Below are 26,269 nucleotides of genomic sequence, written 5' to 3' on the forward strand. Positions count from 1 at the left end.
AGGCATCAGTGACGTCGTTCTTGTTGGGGAAGTCTGCCTGGTAGTGAGCACACTACCAGGCAGACAAAAAAGCATTTTTAATATAGAAAAAAAAAAAGGGATAGATGGGCAATAGACAGGGACAGAAAAAGAAAGAAAAAGCTGCATTTTTTTACTTTTTTTTATTTTTTACATTTACGCCGTTCACCGCACGGGATCATTAATATTATATTTTGATAGTTCAGACATTTACACACGAGGCAATACCAAATATGTTTATAAAAAAAAGAAATTAAGCTTTTTGGGGGTAAAATGGGAAAAACTGACAATTTTAATTTTTTTTTAACATCTATTGAAATCCTTTTTTTTTTTTTACTATCTATAGCAATCATTTGATTGCCAATACTGTTCAGTGCTATGCATAGAGCATAGCACTAATCAGTATTATCGGTCATCTTCTGCTCTGGTCTGCTCGATCTCAGACCAGAGCAGAAGACCCGAGGAGACGGACGGAGGCAGGTGAGGGGACCTCCGTCCGCCACTACAGATGATCGGATTGCCGCGGCAGCGCTGCAGGCGATCCAATCATCTATTATAACATGCGCATTGCCGCAGATGCCCTGATCTGTACTGATCACGGCATCTGAGGGTATAATGGCGGACATCCACGTGATCGCGGATGTTGCCCATTACCGGCGGGCCCCCGGCTGCTATCAGCACCTGCCGTGTATGACATAGGAGTGGTGCTCGCGGTCATACATAGGACGTAAATGTACGTTCTGGTGTGCAAAGTACCACCAAGCCATGACGTATATTTGCGTCCGTGGTCGTTAAGGGGTTAAATTGTACAAAAGCAAAGATCTTTAGCTGTGTTTTTTATCATTTTAAAAATATCGTCTGTGATAAGTTATTTTGGATTATGCAACATGCTTAAAAAAAAGCCTTTTGAAATAAATAGGCACTGCCATTTGAACAAACTTTGCATCAAGCAATAGTACAAGTGAAAAAAAGAAACCTAATATAATATAGCTTATCAGACAAAAACACTTCTTTCTCATGTTATCAATCTTCTTCCCTCTTCCCCTGCTCCTGTGAGACTGTATTCCATTCTGAAAATTATCTCAGCTTTGTCATGTGCCTGCAAGGCAAGCCAATACAAGTCTGTGGAGACAGAAGGAGTGAGTTCTGCTCACCAGCTCTGGGAGAACTGCAAATTATAGATGTAGCCTGCAGAGCTGAAATCCAAAAATTCCATATACAAGTTATATAATGGGAACAAATAATTCTTCTCCTTATGTATACATACAGGACAGCTTTTCCTAAAAAGTGACCTGAAATGACAGGTACGCTTTAAGGACGTTGTCTGACATGTGTAAGCTAACACTACTCTGATATGTGTTTCTGTTGTGAATATTAATTTGAAACAGAAAAAAAAAAAAAGATTTTATATTTGGAATTGAGTCCTGCTTCTAGATTATACATTGCCATTTTTCAGTTAGTGTATTTTTTTTATATGGAATTTTTGTCGTTTGTGGCTCCTCCCCTACACATGCTCTACTAGCTCCCTCCCACTGCTGACATATTTGCATATTTTTTTAAGAGTTATGTAAACACTTAAATACATGAGCAAGCAATTAATTGAAATGCAATTTAGTAATACCTGTACAATAATGTTGTTTCAGTCTAAAATGTCTCCAATATCATTATGTTAAGCCTCTTATATTAATTTATTGGTGTAAAAAACAGACTTAAGTATAGGAAGGTTAGAAGAAAAAAAAATTCAGCCACCCTTTGAAGCAGTTGGCTGAAAAAGAAACCCCTATTGTTTAATCCAGTGTTTGGATAAGACGCCAGCACAATTTTGAGGGATTATTTAAGATGAACTGCTTTATATTCCACAGAACATCAAATAGATATCCATGGAGGAATTAATTATCCAGCAGTACAAAAGCTTACACACTCTTCATAGGGAATTCTCTTTATAATTAAAATGATTATGGACCAGTCTTATCAAGAATATATTACAACAACTACCTTAAATAAATATTACGGGACACAATAATTGGAATGCAATGAGAAGATTAAAGGACTGCATTAGAGGGTCGGAATCTTGTTAGGGAAAGGCAAAGTAGCAGACACAAATTCCATTTCATATACAGCTAAATCATTTTCACCTGCCTGGGACATTTTACAGTTCAATTTATATTTCGGATTAAAGTTCAATTTAATCTGCTTCCATGAAGCAAGAATAGAGAGAACTGGCTCAGAGGGCAAAAATATGAACATTCTATGAAAGAGTCACATGTTAATTTACCTCTTCATTTAAATACTTTTGGTCTTTTTTGGTAAATGTCACTACTATAGTATTTTTCTTTTTTTACTATCGTTTGTAGTTATTCTAAGGCTAAGAATCAAGAAGTTGTTTTAATAGGTAGTGAATTACAGAGAAAAGAGAGAGTCCTATAATTATTGTCAAGATGTGGGCCCCTCTATGGAGTTGAGTTTTTGCAACTCAGGTTGCATACCTTGATCATTTCCCTATTCCATGTTTGTCAACAGTGTAGTACCTTAGTAGAGGGTAGTCCTGCACAAGGTCTCCCCACCCAGCAAAGAGAATGGGCCCTACCTTGAATGGATCCCTCTCTTCAAGGTCTAATAGCTACCACATGGTTTGCCTCTATATTATGTATGCCTGTGTTGTGTTGGAAAAGGTGACTTTTAGTGCAAGAACAACATGAGAAAATATTGTTTTACTGAAAGAGTAGTAATTGCACGGAACAAACTTCCAGCAGTTGTGGTTGGTGAATCGACAGTAACTAAATTTAACCCCTTCAGGATGCAGCCCATTTTGGCCTTAAAAAGGTACTCTGGTGAAAAGCTTTTTTTTTTTTTTAATCAACTGGTGCCAGAAAGTTAAACAGATTTGTAAATTATACAATGTAAAGAGGTAGCGTGCACTCACCGCAGGTAAACAGCTGCAGGCCCGAGGTCCGGGATCACCACGACATAGACGGAGACGGTAAGGGGCGCTAAGAGCGCCCCTTACCGTCTCCGTCTATGTCGTGGTGATCCCGGACCTCGGGCCTGCAGCTGTTTACCTACGGCGAGTGGACGCTAGCTCTTTACATTGTATTGTTTGATACTTTATCTAGTGTGTGCACCCCGCAGGTGCTGCGTTGTTACTTATCGGGTCCGGAGGCTGCCAGTGTACACCAGCGGTATCGTATATCTGCATGTTTAGCTGCACGGTGAGCTCTCTCCCTTTCTAGTGGCTTAAAGATTTGTAAATTACTTCTATTAAAAAATCTTAATCCTTCCTGAACTTATTAGCTGATGAATACTACAGTGGAAATTCTTTTCTGTTCTGTTTGAAACACAGAGCTGTCTGCTGACATCACGAGTACAGTGCTCTCTGCTGACATCTTTGTTCATTTTAGGAACTGTCCATAGTAAAAGGAAATCCTCATAACAAACATATGCTGTTCTGGACAGTTCATAAAATGGACAGAGATGTCAGCAGAGAGCACTGTGCTCATGATGTTAGCAGAGAGCTCTGTGTTTCAAAAAGAAAATAATTTCCTCTGTAGTATTCAGAAGCTAATAAGTACAGGTAGGATTAAGATTTTTTAATAGAAGTAATTTACAAATCTGTTTAACTTTCTGGCACCAGTTGATTTAAAAAACAAAAAGTTTTTCACCGGAGTACCCCTTTAACCAGCCTAGCGGTATTCCCGAGCATGACTCGGGGTTAATTTTCACTGCTAGAAGCGGTAACCCCGAGTCACGCTCGGGGTAGAATTGCAGAGTTGCTGTGCGGGCTGCATGATATATCGCAAAAGCAATTGAATCGCGATTTTTGCTTTTTGCGATATAGTGATGCAGCCCCCGGTAAAATATGTGATTATCTGCTCGGGTCGACTCCCGTGGCGGGGGGCGGCCAGAGCAGGTAACGACATATACTAAAAGTCAGTGTTTCTCAACCAGGGGGCCTCCAGATGTAGCAAAACTACAACTCTCAGCATGCCCGGACAGCCAAAGGCTGTCCGGGCATGCTGGGAGCAGTAGTTTCACAACAGCTGGAGGCCCCCTGGGAGAAAAACACTGAGCTAAGTGTAAAAGTAAAAAGGAAGAAAATAAAAAAACCTTTTGCTCACCTAATCCCGGTCCCTGAAGATGCCGTTCCCCTCCGTGCGCTCTGGTCCCTGATCTCTTCACTATGCATCTTACAGGACCTTTCCCTTTTCAGCCAATCACAGGCCGCAGTGGTGTAAAGCCTGTGACTGGCTGAAGGGGAAAGGGCTTGTTCTGCAGCAAATACACTAGGTTTGAAATCTGCCCGGCAAACCCAGTGTATACTGCTGCAGGACAAGAAGGTGACAGAGGGGGGAATGTGACATAGGGGGGGAATGTAACAAGGGGGGGGGAATGTGACAAGGGGGGGGAATGTGACATAGGGGGGAATGTGACAAGGGGGGGGGGAATGTGACAGAGGGGGGAATGTGACAGAGGGGGGAATGTGACAAAAGGGGGGGATGTGACAGGGAGAGGAATGTGACAGGGGGGGAGTGGAATGTAACATGGAGGGGGGGAGAATGTAACAAGGGGGGGGGATGTAACAAGGGGGGGAATGTGACAGGGGGGATGAATGTGACAGGGGAGGAGAATGTGACAGGGGGGGGGATGAATGTGACAGGGGGGGGGAATGTGACAAGGAGGGGGAGAATGTGACAAGGGGGGGGATGTGATGGGGGGGAATGTGACAAGGAGGGGGAGAATGTGATATGGGGGGGGGAAATGTGACAAGGGAGGGGGAATGTGACGGGGGAGATGTGGAATTTCAATGCAAAAAATTGTACCGCTTTTGGTACAAATTTCCAGACAGAATCATACCGCCAGGGAGGTTAAGGGCACATGACATTTTCGTTCTTGCACTTTTGTTTTTCCTCCTGTACAGCACAACCAAAATAATATTATTTTTGGTGGGAAATTGAAAAGAAAATTTGGCGTCTTTTGGGGGGTTACCAAATTGGACTTTAAGGTAGAACTGACATGTCCTCTTTCTTTTGTGGGTCAAAACGAATTAAATTGATACCTATTTTTAAATTCTTTTCTATTTCTATTATTGCACTACTTTAAAAAAAAAACTCTAACTTTTTAACAAAATGAGAATGTTTTAAATCGCCCTATTCTCACTGTCTATAACTTTCTTATTTTTCTGTATGAGAGATCATTTTTAGTTCTGTGACCTCTAGTTTTTATTAGCACCACTTTTGTGTATATGTGACTTTTTGAATACTTTTCATTCTTTTTTTTTTCTGGAATGTGATGTGAGCGAATATCAGCTATTTTTTTTTATGTTTATGCTATTCCTGTATGGAACCATTAACATTATATTTTAACCTTTTGGGGTTGGAGCCATTTTTTAATTTTTGCACTTTTGTTTTTCCCTTCTAAAAATCATAATGCTTTAGATTTTCCACCTACAGACCTATATGAGGGCTTATTTTTTCACAAATTTTACTTTGTAATACGGTCAATCATTTCACCACCAAATCTATGGCGAAACCAGAAAAAAAAATGTTTTTGTAACTTTTGGGGGCTTCTGATTCTATGCAGAGCACCTTATATTTATTCTGTAGGGCCATATGGTTATAATGATACCCAACTCATATAGGTTTGATTTTTTTTTTACTGGTTTTAAAAAATTATAACTTTTTTTACAAAAATTTGAATGTTTAAAACTGTCATCTTCTGACCCCAATAACTTTTTAGCCCCGTGGTCTTGCTAATTTTTAGCGCCGTGGTCTTTAATAGTTTTTATTGTTACCATTTTTTTTATGGGACTTTTTGATCGCTTTTTATAATTTTTTTAGGGTATTCAAAGTGACGAAAAATATGCAATTTCTGGATTTGATTTTTTTTTACATGTACGCTATTGACCATGCGGTTTTATTAACATTATATTTTATAGTTCAGACATTTACACACGTGGCAATACCACATATGTTTATGTTTATTTTTTTTCTTAAAGGGAAAAAGGGGAGTGATTCCAACTTTTATTAGCCAATGTGAATTAAGCAGAAAAGATGTTCTGCAGGGGCGCTGCCTCTTAGGATTCACAATCTGAGTCCAAGTAAAAAGTAACTGTATTTTTATTAATCACTTGGAAATTTTACAAGGCATTGCAAGATGTGTTTTGAGGGTAAATTCCCTCTTTTTCAATTGCTAAAAAATATCTGGTGAATTAGCATACAGTGAAGGTTTAAATAATGTGCCAAAGAGTGCCAAAGAGAGGGTCAGAGGTCAAGGTGGGCGGAAAAGAGTACTGCTAACAAAAGGGTTAAAAAGTGCTTTCAACGGAGAGATTACAATAAAAAGCAAACATTTGCATAAAATACACACAAAAGTCTGGATGTAGTGATCAAAAGTGTATTATTTGTATTGTTTAGGAGTTTTTATGCGTTTACTGTATCGTGTTGTAAACGGGGCTTGGATGTTCGTCTCTGGAAATAATGCTTGAGATCCACAGACAGTGTTTGTTTTGAAAAATCCTGCTGGTTCATTCATGAACTCGAACGACCAATCATTTTGATTTACTGGTGGGACGTCAAACTCTGTGATGGAAAGGGATGTTTAGCTCCGTGCGGGTCACGTGGTACGCGAGTGGCCAATGGTAGTTTCCCGGGGTGTGTTATGAACTTGATGGATCGCGCTGTTCCATTAATGTATAGGAGTGACCAATGGGCAAGGTGCTTGAGTGTGACATATTAATCACGTGGTCTGTGATCAACCAATAGGAGTTTCCCAGGGTTCGTTTCAAAACAGCTCTGGTGTTGAGTCTGTCAAATTGTTTGCGTGTGTGATTGGTTCATAAGGAGAACCAATAGGCTGGATTCTCTATGAAGCCAGATTGACCAATCACAGTGATGCCTACAAAGACACTGTGTATGGTTCAAGATTCTAAAATGTAATACATCGTTCAGGAGAAAGAGAAACAGGGAATGGAAGACATGATAACATCTGGTGGTACGGATCAGTGGTAAATATTCTTTTAGATAATGTGTTCAAAGTATTCATTTAATCCCATCGGAATCAAGGTTTTTAACTTGAAAATACAGTAATTCTCTCTTCTGCATAGTAGAGTGTATCTTCTGTTGCTGGTTGTGGGAATGTGTACTATTGGTACTACGGAAAAATCACAATTGTGTTTGGTATATGCGTGCCTTGATTCGTTGTGAAGTTGATATCCATTTTTCATGTTAGAATAATGTTTTTTAAGTCGGCACTCAGAGTCTGGGTGGTTCTTCCAATATACTGGATGCCACATGAGCATGCCAGTAAATATATTACGTATGAGGATTTGCAGGACATCAGACTCTTGATCTTGCAGGGTTCCATTGTGATCTTCGATGTAAATTATTTGCAGAGATTTTTTATGTTGCAACAACATTTGCAATTTGTTGTGCAGCATTTGAAAGATCCTACAAATTCCATTGTTTAGCATATTGGGCTTCTTGATGGTCTTCAGTTTGCTTGGAGCTACAATGCTTTTTAGTGATTTTTTTCTCCTAAATGTGAGTGACTTGTTGGGAGCATATCTTTTAGAAACTGATCCATTAGGAAGATATTCCAATGTGATTGCAGGATGGATTTTACATTTTTGTGGTCTGTAGAGAAAGTGGTTAGGAAATTTTAGGAGTATGGTTGGTCTTTCACAAAATCCTATGGAGTGTCTGATGGTTTTGGTTGTAAGCAGGTCTTTTGATTCAGACTGCTTGCTTTCTACTTACTATTTTGGATCAGGGATTTTGAATCTGTCATCCAGGATCTCACTCTGAATCTGGAAATCTTTACTTGATGTGCAATTGCGACGTATGCATTTATATTGTCTATAGGGGATGTTCTTGGTCCATTCTTCTGAATGACAGCTGGTATAGTCGGGATAGCTGTTTCATTCGATGCTCTTAAAGAAGGTTTTTGTTTTTATCTTTCCCTTGCACTACGACGTCCAGAAATTCTGCATCATTTTTGTAGTGGGTATGTGTGAAATGGACATTCCAGGAATTTTTATTCAGAGAGGAGATGAAGTCATTGAGGTTTTCTGTACTACTGTCCCAGACGATGAAGATATTGTCGATGTAATGGCATTGTTGTTCCTCAAATACACCCATAAATAACTTTGCAAAACTGGGTGTGAACCGCATCCCTGTTGCAGTTCCACAGTGCTGCTGGTATATGTGGCCGTTGACCCCAAACAAAATTGTGTTCTAATATGAATTTAATGGCATCCAATAGTAATTTCTGTTGAGGTTCTGGCATTTGGTCCTCTGATGCAAGGTAATGGGATACTGTGGCTATTCCTTGATCATGTTGGATGATCGTATACAAGGATGATATGTCCATGTAAGAAATTAGTAATGTTCTTTCCATTGAAGGTCAATTATGGATTATGGTGTCCTTGGTATATGACGATGATTTGCAAACATATTTTTGTAGGTTTGAATCTATATACTGTTACAGGTTGGAGGTGAGTGAGTTAATTCCAGAGATGATGGGATGTCCTGGAGGTTTTGTGGGATGTTTGTGAATTTTAATAAATGGTAAAACAGAGGGGTGTCTGGTTCTGTTGTTTTGATTAAGTTGAAATCTTGTTTGCTTAATACTCCGTTGGTGAGGCCAGTTTCTAGGAGATCTGATAATTCTATTGAATATATGGATGCTGGATTTTTTCCAAGGACCATGTAGAAAGTTTCATTCGAAAGAAGATGGTTGGACTCCAAGATATAGTGTTCCTTGAGCATGATCACTATTCCTCCGCCTTTATCTGCTGATTTTATTATAATTGAGTTATCTGCTGCTAGAGTTTTTAGCCCCTTAAGGATGCAGGGCGTACAGGTAGGCCCTGATGTTCTGGTACTTAAGGACTCCAGGCATACCTGTATGCCTGTAGGAATTCCGGTCTCCGCCGCTCGCCGGGTGGGGACCAGACCAGGATTTCTGTTGCAATCATTCAGCAGGCATCCCGGCATATCGCCGAGGGGGATCCTTAGACACCCCCCCATATTGGCAATCCCCACAGATGGCCGGCCAATTCAGACCGGCGATCTGCGGCGGTTCTGGGTCATTGGGGTCACATGTGGGGACCCGATGACCTGGAAAAGGAAGATGATCAGTGGTGTAATATACACCATCAATCATCCCCTGTACTGTTCTGCCCCCCCCCCCCCCCCAGAGCAGGTGTGATTTAGTGGTCATTGTGACTTCACCAATCACAGCATATGGGAAGGAGGGAGGAGAGCATGAGCTCTTTGCTCCACTCTGCTCAGCACCATTTTGTGTCTGGTGCTTAGCAGGATGGAGCACCGTGCTGCATCTCCCCCCTCACAGTCAAAAAAGTGCCCCTTGGCATTGTTTCTGTGCCCCCTGGCACATTAGAGCTTAGGGACAGTTTAGTTAGGCAGGGACAGATCTTTTGTGGCATACCGTCTGTAGGTGTCCATGGATACGCAGCACCTCTAGCTGCATGACCCAGGCCCTACAGGGTTGTTGCGGTCTGCCCCCAACATTTTCTTTTTTTGGGGGGGGGGCCTCAGACCTTTTTTTTATTTTTATTTTTTGCTAACTGTGTGGCTGACCCTCTTCCATATAAAAGAGTGGCCGGCCACAGTTAGCTAAAGCCCACCCAGCACTGAACAGTTCCGTAGTACTGATCAACATTTTTTTTGTGGTGCATGCGCTCTTTCGGGGTTATAGCGGCTTTTATTATTTTCTTGTTTGCACCTATAGTCGGTCCGTGACGCCAGTAGCAGGCCTGTGCTGTGTGGAAGGATCATACCTCTGTGTGCTTCCTGCCCTATTGCTGTCAGTGGGGGTCTGTGCTAGTGCCACCAGCTACTGTTCTGGGCTGGGTGGCCGGACCCCCCCCCCCCCCCCCCACTGACTTTTGCGCCCCCTGCTGTCATCACACGCTAATCAGTGTGCACACCACTGATTAGGTAAACACTTTTTTTTGGGCGCTGGGCTTTTTTTTTCGTTTTATTTTGTATTTTTATATTTTTGTTCTTTGGGCGGGTTGGGTAATAGGTTCGGGCAGGTTAGGGTAGAAAGAATCGCACCACACGCAGCACACACACCAATAAAGTTTTCCCCCCACACATACATACACTTCACCCCCATTAGAGTAGGGAAATGGCTCACAGGGCATTTGCATCAGAGGAGGCATATGCCTTACTTGCCTCCGACAATGAAAGTGCCAGTAACGACGAGGAAGACCCTACCTTCCTTATTTCTTCCTCATCCTCCTCATCATCTTCTGATGATGAGCCACCAAACCTCCTCTGCTCCTGACCCTGTGCCCCATGCTAGTATGAGTCCCCCTGGCGCTCATATTAATCAAACCCCTCAGCCAAGTTCACTGGTGCCCTGTACCAGAGAACTGGTCTGGACACGAGCCCGTGATTCCTGGAGTTTGTTGGCGACTCAGGAATCAAGATTGACATCATTGGGTTCACTGAAATGGACTATTTTAGTTATTATTTCAGTGATGATTTTGTCAATCTGATGTTTAACTAGAAGAATCTGTATGCCCAGACCCGGGCTCCATTTTAGCTAGGCCCAATAGTTGGTTCCCAGTCAATGCAGCAAAAAAGAAGACATTTTGGGGCCTTGTGCTGCATATGGGCCTAGTTAAAAAAAAACAGTGTCAGGCAGTACTGGAGTGGGGATGTCCTCTACCAGACCCTGCTCTACAGCATGGCAATGACACATCCTCAGTTTGAGGCCATTTTGAAATGTTTGCATTATGCTGATAATGCAGCATGTCCAACCCATCACTTCGGGGTCAAATTTTGGGAGGCCTATGTCCCTGGAAGGGAAGTCTCTATTGATGAGTCTCTCATCAGCTTTAAGGGGAGACTCATCTTCCGCCAGTACATTCCCACCAAGCGGGCAAGGTATGATGTGAAGATGTATAAACTTTGCAAGAGCACTCCAGGGTAAACTTGCAAGTTTATAGTGTATGAGGGATGAGATTCCCGTGTTGAACCCCCAGAATGTCTCCCCACTCTGGGTGTTAGCGATAAAATTGTTTGGGACTTTTTGCACCCATTGCTGGATAAGGTTTACCACCTTGACATGGATAACTTTTAAACTAGTATCCCTCTTTCCAAGTCTCTTGCCACCAGATCAATGGTTGCTTGTGGGACAGTGCGGAAGAATCAAAGAAGCCTTCCTTCCTATCCTATACAGACTCCTATCCCACAGGGTGAGTCCCATGCCATTTTCTATGAAAATCTATTGCTGGTCAGGTATAAGGATAAGAGGAATGTCCTTATGCTCACCACAATTCATGGGAACGGCAGCACCCCTGTCCCTGTGCAAGGTACCGCTGGACCGGTCCTCAAGCCCGATTGTATTCTGGACTACAATCGGTATATGAGGGGAGTTGCTCTGTCTGATCAAGTACTCAAGCCATACAATGCCATGCGGTAAACACGGGTATGCGGTCTTCTTGGTACAGGCTGCCATGTACAATGCTTTTGTACTGTCCCAGCACGCTCGCAACACAGGGACATCCCTGCAGTTTCAAGAGGAATTTTTAAAGGCCCTAATCTTTGGTGACTGCCAGAGCACCTCTGGAACTGTGGGCCCCAGATCGTGAGGTCCCCAAACTGGAAAGAAGGGACGATCCCAGAAAAAATGTAGAGTGTGTCACAGGAGGGGGATTTGGAAGGACACCACCACTTGCCCCGATCATCCTGGCCTCTGCATTAGAGATTGCTTCAGGGAGTCTCACATTTGCATGGAGTACTACATTTTTAATCCTTTTCTCTCATTGTAATTCCCTAGAATTCTACTCCAATGCACCAGTAACCAGAAAAAGAACAAATGGAGTCGTTGTGAAAAAATGAAACAAATGATTTATTGGTATACATTAAAAACTAAACACACATATTTGGTAAGGAAACAATACATCAAGAAATGCGGCATCACCAGCCCCTGCATTCTAGTAGTGACCACTTGGTCCTGTGTGGGAATTTTTTTGTTGCATTATCACTTATAATACCATGCACTTTTTTGGTTACCTTATATGATTATTAGCATGTAGCACTTTATTTCTCATACACACTTTATGTGCGTCTACGATTAAGCTCTTTAGCGAAACGTGTCAGAATTTCTACCCTGTACTGCAGAATCTTCAAATAAAGAAATAAGAAGTTTTTACCTGCAACCTAGTGCCGGACCTTGTTCTTTCCTTCACACATATATATATATATATATATGTTTGTATTGAGATAAATACCGTATTTATCGGGGTATACCACGCACCGGCCTATAACACGCACCCTCATTTTACCAAGGATATTTGGGTAAAAAAAGGTTTTTACCCAAATATCCATGAAAAAATGAGGGTGCGTGTGTGTGCGTGTATACCCCGATATACCCCCAGGAAAGGCAGGGGGGAGAGAGGCCGTCGCTGCCCGCTTCTCTCCCCCTGCCTTTCCTGGGGTCTAGAGCACTGCTGACGGCCCTTTTCACCCCCTGGTTATCGGCGCCGCTGCCCGTTCTGTCCCCCTGACTATCGGTGCCGGCGCCGATAGCCAGGGGGAGAGAAGCGGCGCCGACAGCCAGGGGGAGAGAAGGGGCAGCGGCACCCATTGCCGGCGCCGCTGCCCCGTTGCCTCCCCCCATCCCCGGTGGCATAATTACCTGAGTCGGGTCCGCGCTGCTCCAGGCCTCCGTCGTGCATCCCCAGCGTCGTTGCTATGCACGGCGCGGCGCTCTGACGTCATGCGCCGCGCCGTTCAGCGCATAGCAATGACGCCGGGGACGCACAACGGAGGCCTGGAGCAGCGCGGACCGGACTCAGGTAATTATGCCACCGGGGATGGGGGGAGGCAACGGGGCAGCGGCGCCGGCAATGGGTGCCGCTGCCCCTTCTCTCCCCCTGGCTGTCGGCGCCGCTTCTCTCCCCCTGGCTATCGGCGCCGGCACCGATAGTCAGGGGGACAGAACGGGCAGCGGCGCCGATAACCAGGGGGTGAAAAGGGCCGACAGCAGCGCTCTAGACCCCAGGAAAGGCAGGGGGAGAGAAGCGGGCAGCGACGGCCTCTCTCCCCCTGCCTTTCCTGGGGGGGTATCGGCGTATAACACACACACAGATTTTAGGCTAAAAATTTTAGCCTAAAAAGTGCGTGTTATACGCCGATAAATACGGTAATTATTTTTTGACTGGTGCTCATGCACATTTATTCATAAATTACAACAGCATGGTTTGTGCCCCATGATCAACATCTTCGGTGCAGGATGTCCAGTAATGCCGCATTTCCTCACCATATAAGTGTGTTTGGTTTTTAATGTATACCAATAAATCATTTGTTTTATCCTTTCACAACTACTCCATTTGTTATTTTTCTGGTTTTGTGTTAAGGTAGGAGTCGCATTATCTTTGGGCATCACCTATCACATTACATCACCTATCACATCCTATTAAATTGTTTCTGTCTAGTTTTTGTTTGGCTTATCCAATGTACCAGTCCAGAGTGCATTGTCTTCCAGATTTTGAAACCAAACCCCCCCCCCCCCACAAAAATAAATAAATAAAGAAAAATACTCTTTCCCAATACCCCTGATATCGTTTTTTTCCCCAAAAAAATAGGTCATGGGACACAGAGTCGACAGCTTTGGGGGTTTGCAAGTTGCCTCAAATGCGCAGTGCTCTCTCCTTATCTGAGCGGGGTGCGCATTTGAGGTAACAGAATAGGGACGGCATACCTAGAATGATGATTCAGAGCATAGGGTTTGGGGTGGGCATAATTTTTACTTTTGGCTATACTCAAATAAAAATAAATAAATAATTGGCATATCAGTAATAAAATTGCAATTTTCAGTTCCCCCAAATTACACTTCATCCATTCCTGGAAAATAAATTTAGGGAACACCCGTCTGTTCCAAATGTCCACTTCACCCCTATACACCTTCCCTAGGGGTGTACTGTTTGTAATAGGTTCACATGTGGGTGTTCCTTTATTGTATTTTCCTCTGAATGTATGTAACTGTCAGTTAGGTCCGTAAGAAACATCTCCCCTTAAATCCGAAGAGTTCTCCCTCATGAGCTCTGTTGTATTTCCAGGCGACAATTCGGAGTCACATGTTAGTTGTTCCCAGAAAGATGAAGCAGAGCATAGGTTAAAATTAGCAATTTTCAAAAGCTACCCTTATCCATTCCTGGAAAATAAATTTAGGAGACACCAGTGCATTCAAAATGTCCTCTTTACACCTATATCCATTCCTCAGGGGGGGGGGGGGGGTACTTTCTGTAATGGTGTCACATGTGGGTGTTTCATTTTTGTATTTTCCTCTGAATGTATGTAACTGTCTGCAACTGATATGCCATAGGCCACAAAGGCAAACAGACCTCTATGACTTCTGAGCCTTGTTGTGCACCAGCCCAGCATGTTACCCCATATGTGAATGTATTTCCATAGTCAGTAGAAAAAGCCCTCCAAAATTTGTAACCCAATTTCTCCCATTACCCCTTGTGAAAATGTAAAAAACTGGGTAACCCCACCATTTTATTGGAAAAAAAATCAAATTTTTCAATTTACGGTCCACTGTTCATAAAAACCTGTGAGGTGTAAGTACTCACTGTACCCCTTGTTACCTTCCTTGAAGGGTTTATTTTCAAAATTGTGGTCACTTACCGGGGTTTTTAAAAAAAAGATTTTATGTCAGAACTTCAACCATTGCAGTGCAAATCCCCACTTTAGGCTTCAAATCACAGCGGTGCTGTCTCACTCCTAAACCCTGTTTTGCCCCCACATAGTGCTCTACCACCGTATATGGGGTATTTCCTTATTTTGGAGAAATTGGGCTACACATTTTGTGGAGCTTTTTTTCATTTACTACTTGTGAAACTAAAACAATTTGGATTAATACCTTTTGCAGTCCACTGTTCAAAAACCTGTGAGGTGTAAGTACTCACTGTACCCCTTATTACGTTCCTTGAGGGGTGTAGTTTCCAAAATGGTTTCACATGTGGGGGGTTTCTGCTGTTCTGGCTCCATGGGAGGTTTGTAAATGCACAAGGCCTCCGATTTCAATTCCAGCAAAATGCTCTCTCAAGAATTCAAATGGTGCTCGTTCTGTTCTGAGACCTGTAATTTGACAGCAGAACACTTGTGAAAATATTGAAAATTCTTAATCGGGAGAAATTGGGCTTCAAATTTTTGGGTCCATTTTCTCCTATTACACCATGTGAAAATGAAAAATTTGGAGTAACACCATCATTTTAGTGTTAAAAATAAATGTTTTCACTTTTATGGCCCACTGTTCAAAAAAACTGTGAGGTGTAAGTACTCACTGTAACCCTTGTTACGTTCCTGGAGGGGTGTAGTTTCCAAAATGGTGTCACATGTGGGGGGTTTCTGCTGTTCTGGCACCATGGGAGTTTTTTAAATGCACATGGCCCCCAACTTCAATTCCAGCTAAATTCTCTCTCCAAAAGTCCAATGGCGCTCCTTTTGTTCTGAAACCTGTAGTGCACTAGCAGAGCACTTTATATCCACATATGGGGCGTTATCTCAATCGGGAGAAATTGGGCTTCAAGTGTTGGGGTCCATTTTCTCCTATTACACAGTGTGAAAATGAAAACTTTGGAGAAACACCATTATTTTAGTGTTACAAATAACATTTTTCATTTTCTCATCCAAGTTCAACGCAAACCTGTCAAACACCTGTGAGGTGTTAAGGCTCACTGTACCCCTTGTTACATTCCTTGAGGGGTGCCGTTTTCCAGATATTGTGCCATATGTTGTTTTTTTTTTTGTTGTTGTTCTGGCACCCCGGGGACTTGCTAAATGCAACATGCCCCCCCAAAAACCTCCTTCTGTTCTGAGCATTGTAGTACGCCAGAAGACCACTTTACGTCCACATATGGGGCATTTTCTTAATTGGGAGAAATGGGGACTATTAAAGTGTAAAAATAAAAGTAAAAAAATTAAGTAAAAAAAATTTGAAAAACCCCCTCTGCCAATAAAAACGTAAATTGTCCCATTTTCCCTATTTCACCCCCAAAAAGTGTTAAAAAATATTTTATATACATATTTGTATATCCCTGCGTGCGTAAATATCTGATCTATTAAAATAAAATGTTAATGATACCGTACGGTGAATGGCGTGAACGTAAAAAAAAAATAAGTCCAAAATAGCTGCTTTTTTTTTATAACATTTTATTCCAAAAAGTTTTTATAATAAATGGATTAAAAGTTTTATATAAGCAAATATGGTATCAATAAAAAGTACAGAACACGGCGCACGTTTTTTTGGTTGTGCCATACATTTTATGGTAAAGTGAGTGATGGCATTACAACGGACAACTGGTTGCGCAAAAAACAAGCACTTATACTAGTCTGTGGATGAAAATATAAAAGAGTTATGATTTTTTGAAGGCGAGGAGGTAAAAACGAAAACATTAAAATAAAATTGTCTGCGTCCTTAAGGCCCAAATGGTCTTCGTCCTTAAGGGGTTAATCACTACATGCTATTTTATGCAAATGTTCGCATTTCATTGTAATCTTTCTGTTGAAAGCGCTTTTTAACCCTTTTGTTACCGGTACTCTGTACCGCCCACATTGAACTCTGACCCTTCTTTTGATGCTCTAAATTCATGATATTTAAACCTTCACTGCATGTTAATGCACAAGATGTTTTTTTAGCAATTGAAATAGAATGAATTTACCCTAGAAACGCGTCTTGCAACATCTTGTAAAAGTTCCATGTGTTTAATAAAAATACACTGTTACTTTTTACACAGACTCCGACTGTGAATCATAAGAGGCAGCGCCACCACAGAACATCTTTTCTACTTCATTCACATTGGCTATTTACTGACCCCTGAGAGGAGACCAATCCGTTCCTGCAGGCTGCAGCTCGAGGTCCCACGACTGTACCCCACAGGAAGGGGTGAAATACATGAACCAAGGTTCACCCAAGGTGAGCATATTTCCAATCTAAGGTCATTCCGGGATTTCTAGCCCACGGAATTACGCGAGGCGTCGTCCTCTTTTTCTTTTTTCTCGCTATCCCTTCTTCAAACTTTCATTAGGTAAGGGGTTAAATCACATTTATTAACTTTTTCCCTACTTTTTTACACCATTTTTCAGTCACTATAGGGAACTGTTACATGCAACCATTAGACTGCAACACACTGTTCAATGCTATACCATAGCATAACATTGATCAGTGTTATTGGTGCTTTGCTGCTCCAGCCTGCTTAGCAGGCATGGAGCAGCAGATCGCTGATCAGATGGAGATGGAGGCAGGTAGGGACTCTCACCCCTCCTCTCAGCTATTTGGGATGCGCAATTTCAGTCCCGAACAGCCTGACTGAGCTGCCGGGATACATTTACTTTCACTTTAGATGCGGCGATCAACTTTGATCGCCGCATCTAAGGGGTTAATGCCGGGCATCTTCGCGATCGGTGATGTCCGGCATTAGACACGGGACTGACTCGCTATGACCCGCGCTAAGCTCCTGAGCTCATGTCATAGAAAGGGAGCAGGACGAGCAGATTAATAGTTCAGACATTTACACACACAGCTATACCAAATATGTTGAAATTTTTATTTTTACTGGGGGTTTATTCACAGACAGATATCTTGTTTATGTTACTAGAGACATATCAGTGACTCCTCACTGATAAATTCTGCTCACATTTTAACCAGTGGAGTAAAAATTTGTAAAAGTCACAAAGTGTTGTACAAAAACATACAACTTTTAGACATAAAAAGCTTGCAAGGGAGAATAAAAACTGACCAAAGAATTGATATTTCCAGCTTTTGGTTGCTTCAAATAATAATATATGACTTCACATGGCTGACAATTAGGAGAGGTGGATTTAAAAAAGCAAATTGATATTCCTTCAGGTTGCTCGGCCTATCTATAGATCCTTTCAATCAGCATTATACTTTACATCTTGGCCTAACAATAAAAGGCTAATAAAATGTGCCCCAAGGGAAAGTCCCAGTTTGCTCCACACCATGGAATACAGCCTTACATTGCCAGTTATTTTTCATTTAAAATTATTCAAAATATAAAAAAATACTATGGTACAGCCTGGTGTAGACACATGCAGAGCGCAAAGCCTAAGGTAATGCACAATGTCTTATCAATCGTCTGGGTCTTCAGATGTCATAGTAATTTTTCTAATCCTTTTGGTCCAGGCTCTGCAGATTGAAATAGTGCCTGAGGTAGACCCGAGGGGACAGCATAGCTTTCCTTGTCAAACAATTCACGCCTCAGCTTGTATACAACAGATGGAAGTTCTGAAGAATTAAAATGGAAAAAATGTCAAAGACTTTGAGAAACATGATGGTGATATTTAAATCTATAAAACATTTGTGATGTGTGTGTGTGTATATATATATATATATATATATATATATATATATATGTATATAGTTTATTCAAATTATTATTTTTTATTGTTTTTCAACAAAGGACACATTACAGAATTACAGACTGGTAAGCATGAGATAACTGTATGGTGTTGCTATACATATATATATATATATATATATATATATATATAAATATATTTAATGAATTTTCCTCCCTCCACTTCCTCCCTCCACGTCAAACACAAATTTGCCCCTATTAGTAATGCAAGGTTTCTACTAGTCTGTTGCCTGCATTCTTAAAGGGGTACTCTAGCACTTAGACATCTTATCCCCTATACTGCCGTAATTTGGTTCCTGGTTTTATTTATCTGGCCAGGTAGGTTAGTTGATAGGTCCTGCAACATTTGAGAAACCTTGGTGTGGTGTGCAGGCTCAAGTGTGTCCTTCATATAAGGATATACTGGCTAATGTCTCAATTTTACATCAGTTTTGAGGGTTAGCTAATGTCATTGTATACATTGACCACAGCAGTGAAACCACAATATGATCCATAGGTACAGGTCCTCCACTCCAACGTAGGTGCACAACTGCACTTGGGGTTGAGCACCTTGTATCACCATAGATCACGTCAATGTAATTTTTTGCTTAAAGTTAGTCATGGTTAACGCATCCACATACACATTTATCTGGTGTCAGGATGCCACTGTGGTACTTGTGACCGTCTGCAGGCATCCTCCATTGTATGCAATTTTTGCTGGGGATCGTCCTTAGCAACGGTTTACAAGTGCAGGACCCCCACCCCAGCAAAGGTGCACAACTGCAATTGGGGTTGAGTTTCATACTATAACTACGTTCATGCAAATATTAGCCGACATGTCTTTGCTTAAGGCTTCTACTAATGCACCCTTTTATCTTGCTGGGTAACATTAGGGTTTCACCTGTGAGGCCTGCTATAAATGAACCAACCAGGGTGGGACTTGTAGCTTGTCTCTTCCCTCCCATTGTATGTGTGTCTAGTCCACACTGGAGGTAACTGAGGAGCAGTCTGCAAGTCGGACCTATGGCTGCCGTAATTTGGTTCCTGGTTTTATTTATCTGGCCAGGTAGGTTAGTTGATAGGTCCTGCACCATTTGAGAAACCGTGGCGTGGTTTGCAGGCTCAAGTGTGTCCTTCATATAAGGATATACTGGCTAATGTCTCAATTTTACATCAGTTTTGAGGGTTAGCTAATGTCATTGTTTACATTAACCACAGCAGTGAAACCACATTATGATCCATAGGTACAGGTCCTCCACTCTAATGTAGGTGAACAACTGCACTTGGGGTTGAGCACCTTGTATCACCTTAGATCACGTCAATGTAATTTTTTATCCCCTATCCAAAGGATAGGGGATAAGATGCCTGATCGCGGGGGTCCCACCGTTGGGGACCCCTGTGATCTTGCACACCGCATCCCGTTAAAATCAGTCCCCGGAGCGTGCTCGCTCCGGGTCTGATTACTGTCGATCACGGGGCCGGAGCATTGTGACATCCCGGCTCCACCCCCATGTGATGTCACGCTGCGACCCCTCGGGACCTATAGGACGGGACCCCCATGATCAGGCATCTTATCCCCTATCCTTTGGATAGGAGATCAGATGTCTAAGCGCTGGAGTACTCCTTTAATGGCTATAGACCTTAAAAGGACTATATGTTGTGTGGCCGAGTGGCAGAATAGCTATCCAGTTTACCCCTATTATTACTATATGTATTCCTATAATAACTTTTATCATTTGGTAAAACCTATCCAAATAACTTCTGTTATATGAAATAAGCTTTGACATTGAAAATGGAAGAGCTCATTGTTTTGGTCTGATCGTAATCCAAACTCCATTATTTTTCACTTTACACAAAATATATTTATTGTTTCTTTCAAAAAACTTGCCAATATATTATATTAGTTTTCCAGATGGTAAATAGTAGATAGAAGACTTATCAGTGGTAGGATACCAGTATCATCTATGCCATAGTGAAGTCATTATTTATTTATTTTTGTACTCATATCGTTTCCACTAGCCAGGTTCAGCAAATGCCTATGAAGGCGTCAAGGTGACGGCGATGATCCACAGGAGCGCTCAAAGATGGCAGCATGTGCTCATACTCAAAGATAAACTCATAAGAGAACAGACCAAGTCCTAGCACATAAACAGATTATAATAACCTTTGCAAATACGTATACTATATTTTTTCCAATGACATGAATGCTGTTTCCAAAGAATAAACTAAGTAAACAGAATGCAATACTGAGGACACAGCATGAAACAACAGGTGCATCTGTTCAAAGAATTTGTTGCATGAGGTTTAGATACAAAGAATGATGTTCATAGGTAATATCCTATTGCCTTCTGACACGACATGTAAAAGCAAAAAAATTATAATAATGATGATAATAATGCTAATAATAAAAAAGTGTAACATTACTATAGAGGAATATATACAATTTGTTCTCTAAATAACATATTGTTTCTATCTAGTAAATACCTTTTTTGATGTAGTGCTTCTGTGCTGTTGATCACCCTAGAATACATGTCTTCACATAATGTTTCTCTAAAATACAACAATCCACTGTATAAAGCTGCTATATTCACCTACTCCGGTGCACCAGTGGTCTCCGCTTCTTCTGTGCTCTGTGTCGTCACGACTCCAAAGGACCTGCCATCTCAGCCAATCAGTGGTGCCATCTCAGCCAATCAGTGGTGCCATCTCAGCCAATCAGTGGCCTGTGCTGTCTCCTTCCTCAGTCACTGATTAGCTTATCCATCAGATCATGTGTGATTGGGACAATGCAGAACCCTAAAGAAACAGAGATCAGCAGAGGATCAGGGGTATAGTACTTGAAATTTTATTTTTTGTACCAGTGTTTTGGGATATGTATATTTTACTTTTGAAACTTTGTATTTTGTATGCCATTCATTATTCTATGCTGAATATCCAGGCTATAAGGGTCATATGTATTCTTAATAAGTGTAGTTTTTGCAAAAAAAAAAAAAACTATTTTATCTTGATATCCACATTTTATTTTTTAGTAAAATGTTATTACATATTTTTGATCCCATTAAGAAATCACTATTTAATATCTTTATTTTATAATTAGAATGTATAAGTATACTTTTGTATGCTAACACATTATTCCCTGTTTCACTATGACAGAAGCTGTTAGGGTAACACTTGCCCACTATGTCCTAATAGTTTTTAAAAGGCAACCATGGGGTCCATTGTGTGATGACTGCGCAGAGCTCTCCCATTCATTGATCAGACCCCTGATAGTCCCCCAGCACTTAGTCAGTAGACAGCCAAGTACCTACTCCAAGGTGTCACAGGACACCCACACAGTAAAAGCACAGCACCATGGAGGCCACCTTAGTGCTATCATAAATACACATGACAGCTTAGAGCAGGAGAACTTGTTAAAAAACACTCTCTACTCTCAAGCAGCCAAAGACATTGCTTCTGACTGAGAACATGCATCACCTGCTGTCAAGAGACAGAAGGCAGTCATTAAAGGGTTAAGGAGTCATATTTGTTTGTAAACATCTATATCTTATTGCAATAACTGTTTTAAAGACTATCATTTATTATCAATGGGCCAGGGCTCAATATTTGGTTTGTTTTTTCATAATTATTTTTTTTTATTTTTTTTACAGGAAGAAATTTTAAAGGACCACTTGTCATAAAGCCAGATGATTATAAATGTTAATATTCTGAAGACAGCTTGGAAGGGAGATGCCTTGTGTTCCTGCTGTCTGTGGTGAAGTGGTGTGTTTCCCCCCATCTGTTTTCACTGTCTGTCAATGTATGCCTGGCTATGCTAGTAGTGGTGCAGGCTGGCTACATGGTAAGGGTTGGCTACAGGAACAAGAATTAGAAGGAAGATGTCTGAGAAGTCAGTGGCAGTTGTTAAGAAGCTATGTGAGAATTGACTCCGTAAGTGACATTGGCTTTTCCTGGGTAACACTATTAATTCTTACTTCTTCTCTGTAGCCTATAGGAATGATTAATTTACTTAATCCTTGAGAATAAGTAAAAGAAAAGCAAGTGACAACAGGCACAATCCAGTTAGGAATTCTGGGAGGTTGAGTTCCCTGACCCTAGTTGTATAACATTTTTTTGTTCATCTGGAAGTGTAGAAGTCAATCTGTGTGTTTATATCATATTCAAAAATATAGATGTCCCTATGAAATACTGTGTATTCTGTATATTGGTGCTCTGCCCCTAGACATCTTATCCCCTATCCAAAGGGCTGACCCCCTTGTGACGCCACACCCCTCCATTCATGTCTATGGGAATGGGCGTGACTGCCATCATGCCCCCTCCCATAGACATAAATGGATAGGAAGTGGGGTGTAGTCACAAGGGGGAGTGGCGTGACATCACATAATGTTCAGAACACCGTGGTGCTGGCACGGAGACCGCGGGTGGAGGGGATGTGGGGTTCCAGTGACCAGATTGCCAGGATCAGACATCTCATCTTCTATTCTTTGGATAGGGGGTAAGATGTCTAGGGGCAACGTACCCCTTTAAAGACAGATATAGTTAGCACCTTTTTTTTAGCACATTAAAAATAAAAAGGCAAATTTACACATATTTTTATTTATTTACTATCTCCTCCTACACAGGAACCCACTGACCAGGAAATCCATTCCAGTCAGAAGCAAGTCTGCAGTGAGGAGAAGATCCAAGAAAGCCCACAGACCCCATTAGTAAAGAAGTGGATTACATGAGATAGAAAGCATCAGGCAACTCTGGTCCAGAAACCTACAGCTTTCTACTGGCGGTGAGCCCTAATTCTGGATACCTATGTGCAGAGTAGAGTTAGTGTTGGTCAGCTCATAAATCTGATACAAGCTTAACAATCAAAACCAGAGAAGTCTAAATATAATTCAGCAAGAAATAAGCTAGTTAGTCAGCAAGAATTATATGATAGTGCCCTGAAGCAACTGTGATCCCTGCAGAAAACTCCTGTGAACTTTGCACTACTGTTGAACTGAGCATGGAGGTCAACGCTACCCTGGCCTCACAAGCTGTAAGTTATTATTGCCCCACCATACACAGCATCTCAGCCTGCCCTTCCACAGGTTTGGCATTTTATAATTCCCTATTGATTAACATCTGGTCGCCGCAATATTTCACCACAAAAAATGCTGTTTGACATTTGTTCCATTTTTTCGGGCCGTTTTTTATTTATTTCTTTGTGGGAAAAAAAAGGAAAAAGAAACCTAGCCTAAGCAAATGTTCTTTACACTTTTGCGGTTTGTACCATACAGCTAAGCAACATCCTGGGGGGACAGTTCTGCCCCTCGAACAGGATTTGGAACCCTCTTCTGGGAACATACAGGATAAGTTGCACTGTGTGTGTACATGAGAAGCAGCATTATTTCTGGCCATTATGTACACTGTAACTTGCATATAGCACTTTTCATCTTTCTATTTTGTGCTCTCCAGGCTTCATCTCTAATTTTCATGTGTCCCTGAGCTAGTAAGTGCAGACTAGACACTATGATGGCTTCTGAACACAGCACACACAGAAGACAAGATCCTGCTCTTTTTTTTCCATTTATATACACACCCTTAAAAGCAGCAAAAGCAAGAAGAGCATTATAGAATAGTACTGGGCAGTCTAAGCTGTGAATCAAGCACTGGGGGGATCTTTAATACAGTAAAGTTGCCTGGTCTCTTGTTGTCTCTTCTAGTTTCTTTTTTTAAGCAGCATGTAATTGACTCCTCGGTGATCAGTGAGTCTTTTTTGTAAATACAAAACTAATCCGTTTTTTTTTTTTACAATTATAGTAGGGGGGGGGACAGTTACTGTTTTTTTGGGTGGTGGTAGGACACATGAGTAAAAAAATATTTGTTCACCTTCTTAACCTGGAGTAGGTCCAAACACACATAAAAAGATACAAATCTTTCTATTTTTTCTGCGCGTTAGTTCCATTTCAGGTTTTAGCTAAAAAACTTACCAAAATACTGCCTGAATACTACACATGAACCCGGCCTAATTGTAAATTGCCTAGTACAAGAGTCTAGTCACAGTAGTTCAACAGATAAGTCAAGGCTAGACTGCAAAACTACAATTCACTAAACAACATCAGACTATAAATAAAAATGTAAATGTAAATGTATGGCACTAGGTAGACATTATTGAATAACACTACATATCATCAACCCTACTCCACATTTAATTAATATGCAAAGAACACAGGCTTAGTTACATGGGAGCAATAGGCCATTTCAAAGATGTTATGCCAGCCAGAAGATGTGTCCTCTGGAGCAGCAATTATCTGTGATGGATCTCTTTTACTACTCTTTTTTTTTTTTTTGTAGGACAGTTTGATGTATACTTTATTAGCATTGAATTATCATCACCGTGTAATTACTAAAAGAGAAGAAAATGATTCTTTTAATTAAGGTAAAATGTAACATTTCTGGTCACCGGGGAATATTTAGAAATAGGCATGATTAATATTTACTTAGAAAGGAGCCCACTTGGGTGTTTAAGAAGAAGTACTCTTGTTCATTTAATTCCACAGGAATCATTATTCCCGAAGAAAAACTTCTATTCTTTCACTGAATTCAGTCTCATGGGCTTAAGACTTCACTGAGCTAAATGATCTGATGCTAATATTCAAAATGCAGAAGTTTGCATGCTCTTGAAAGAGGATGGTTGTGGGCAAAACTGTAATCTGCATCTCTCCTCAGAGCAGCTGTTCAGCTAAATTAAGTAAGCCACATTAATACTTAGGAAAGTACAGTAGATTGATCATTTTTTGCCCTTAAGTGTGTTAAAGGGGTACTCCGATGCTAAACATCTTATCCCCTATCAAAAGGATAACAATAAGATGTTAGATCGCAGGGATCTCGCCGCTGGGGACCCCCGCGATCTCTCCTGCAGCACCACTGTTTTTCAGCTGCACAGAGCAAGGATCGCTCTGTGGCTAATGACGGCGGTGCAGGGGAAGGAGTATCGTGATGTCACGGTCTGCCCCTCGTGACATCAGCCCCCCCCCCCCACTCAATGCAAGTGTCGTGCCGTCATGATCCTCGCTCTGTGCAGCTGAAAAATGGGGGTGCTGCAGGAGAGATCGCGGTGCTCCCCAGCAGCGGCATCCGTGCGATCTAACATCTTATCCCCTGTCCTTTTGATAGAAGATAAGATGTTTATTGCCGGAGTACCCCTCTAATATTACCAGGAAATACTAATGCATTCATTTATTGTCATTTACAACATATTGTAAAGAGGAAACACAATTGAAAACACAGAAGAATCAACAATCCAGCTGATTTAAGACACTTTGCAAAAACAGTTACAAAAAATATAAAAAAGAGAGCTTTTTCTCTGTGTTCCTTTAAATAAGATTGAAGTAGAGTATTCAGCTGGAATTCACCTACATGTAAATGGATAGCATGTGAGGCCCCTTTCACGCTGACGTGAACAACGGGTCCTGACAGATTCCATTTACTATAATAGGATCCGTCAGGTGCCATTGTTTTTCAATGGGAGTAGAGGGAGGAAAAAACGTTGCATGATGTATTTTTCCTCCTACTATTCTCCCTGGCTTCCCCGACAGACATCACACTGCTGTGTCCGAATGGCAGTGTGAAAGAAACCTTAGACTACATTTTTTTCTGCAGTTGTCAAAAGAAGACCATGACCCTCTATGAAATACATTTTCTTGTTGCCCATAGCAACTGATCACAGTGCATATTTAATTTTTTTCAAATAAGTTTAAAAACTTTCAGTTAGGTTGCTAAGGGGAAACTGGCCCAGTTTAGAAGTGGCTAATAAACCAACTCTATCATTTGTAAACAAGTTTTGTATCCCTACTATTTGCTTCAGTACCATGACATTCCTTA

The sequence above is a fragment of the Hyla sarda genome, chromosome 4, assembly GCF_029499605.1.
Source record: "Hyla sarda isolate aHylSar1 chromosome 4, aHylSar1.hap1, whole genome shotgun sequence".
NCBI classification, from domain to species: Eukaryota; Metazoa; Chordata; class Amphibia; order Anura; family Hylidae; genus Hyla; species Hyla sarda.